Here is a 2,500-nt window from a genome sequence, read left to right as displayed (position 1 = left end):
CTTTTTATTACACTATATAGTGACTGTGTTTTCTCTTATTGCACTATGATAATAATCTATGTCTCGTTATTACACTATACAGTGACTGTGTGTGCTATTATTAGACTGTAATAATAATCTGTGTCCTGGTATTACACTATATAGTGACTGTATGTGCTATTATTACACTCTAATCTGTGTCTTGTTATTACACTATATAGTGACTGTGTGTCCTGGTATTATACTATATAGTAACTGTGTGCTGTTATTACACTATATAGTGACTGTGTGCTGTTATTACACTATATAGTGACTGTGTGCACTATTACTGCATCATATAATTATGACAGGTGCACTTTTATTGTTATGAAGTACAGTACATGCTTTTTTTTACACTAAATAATGACCTTTGGACTGTTTTATTGTACTATACAATCACTATATTATAATGTTCTGTGCACTATGATATATAAAGATTTTTTGTGCACTTTACTATGCTATATAATAATATTAATAATAATAATAATAATAATAATAATAATAATAATCTTTAGCTTAGTATGGACTTAATACTCTATATTATACCGTCCTTTGTACTGCTATAACACTGCACAATCATGTTCTGTCCAATTCTATTATATGCTGTTGACCATTACCACATTAGTGACCGTGTACACTATTATTAGACTATATGACCTGTGCAATCCATCATATGGTAAGGGGTACCCACTACTGCACTATATGATGATGTCAGGTGCACTGTTATGCAGCACTGTTATATTATTCTGTATAATGTTATTACACTACATGATAACTTTCTGTGCACAGTTATATACAATATCATGGTCACTTGCACTATTTACTATTATTACAATCTATATAATAAAGCCCTTTGCATTACTTTGATACTATATATAATACATATATTTTCACTATGGTGTCACATTATGTGCACTATAATTTTGTCCTGTGGCTTTTATTATTCACATACTATAAAATCTATATAAATGTCACATACACTATCGCTGCATTATGTCATACCTATTTGGATGCTACATAACAATGTCACATACACATTTGTTTTATAACGCCACAGATATGTGTATACACTATAACATACACATGTATACCATAGGCAAAAAAGTGACTACTATAAAATTTGAAATACTGGGGGAGATTTATCAAACATGCTGTAAAGTGAAACTGGCTCAGTTGTCCCTAGCAACCAATCAGATTCCACCTTTCATTTTCCAAAGAGTCTGTGAGGCATAAAAACATTACACCATGTTTGATAAATCTTCCCCAACTGTGTTGTCATATAAAATATTACCCACATGATTGTTACTCTATGTAATGTTGTCATATGCATTTTTTTTTTTACACAGGATCAAAAGATTGCAAGTTTTAATAATACTGCAATATATATATATATATATATATATATATATATATATATATATATAATTTTTTATTTAAATCTATAAATCACATATCTATATATTTTCAATTTATCTATATCCACTCCCCTCTCCGTAATCTATCTACTGACTATTATCTATCTCATATCTATCTTTAATCTCTCTCACATATTTTTTTTACCTATCTATGTTGTATTTATCTTTCTATATATCAATCAATCAATCAATCAATCAATCAATATCTATCTATCTATCTATATTTCTATCTATCTATCTATCTATCTATTTTCTATCTATCTATCTATCTATCTATCTATCTACTATCTATCTCCTATCTATCTATCTATCTCCTATCTATCTATCTATCTATCATCTATCTATCTATCTATCTATCTATCTATCTATCTCCTATCTATCTCTCTCCTATCTATCTATCTATCTATCTATCTATCTCCTACTATCTATCTATCTATCAATCATCTATCTATGTTTTTATCTATCTATCTATCTATCTATCTATCTATCTATCTATCTCCTATCTATCTATCTATCTATCTATCTATCAATCAATCAATCATCTATCTATGTTTTTATCTATCTATCTATCTATCTATCTATCTATCTATCTATCTCCTATCTATCTATCTATCTATCTATCTATCTATCTCTTATCTATCTATCTATCTATCTATCTATCTATCTATCTATCTATCATCTATCTATGTTTCTATCTAGGTGTCTAACTATCTAGTCATGATTTGTTTGACAATGGTTCAAGAATATTATGCAATAAATATAAATCCCGATAATATTATGCACGGAAAGCAAGAATAATAATAATAATAATAATAATAATAATAATAATAATAATAATAATAATAAAGAACAAACATTGTAGTGCAGTCATGTAAGGGTCCTGTGTATAAGAAGTGCTGTGTAGTAATATAAGGGTTAGTCATGTGTATACAGTTATGGGTAACACCAGCCACAATGCCGTATATAGGTGAAGTCCATTGTATATAGCAGCAGCTTCATAGTCACGTGACTTATTACTGATATCACTCAGCACTTTGTAATGAGAGAGAACGAACAATCAGGTCAGA

This window comes from Dendropsophus ebraccatus, chromosome 7 (genome assembly GCF_027789765.1).
Source record: "Dendropsophus ebraccatus isolate aDenEbr1 chromosome 7, aDenEbr1.pat, whole genome shotgun sequence".
Taxonomy (NCBI): domain Eukaryota; kingdom Metazoa; phylum Chordata; class Amphibia; order Anura; family Hylidae; genus Dendropsophus; species Dendropsophus ebraccatus.
This window is presented reverse-complemented; position numbering follows the sequence as displayed.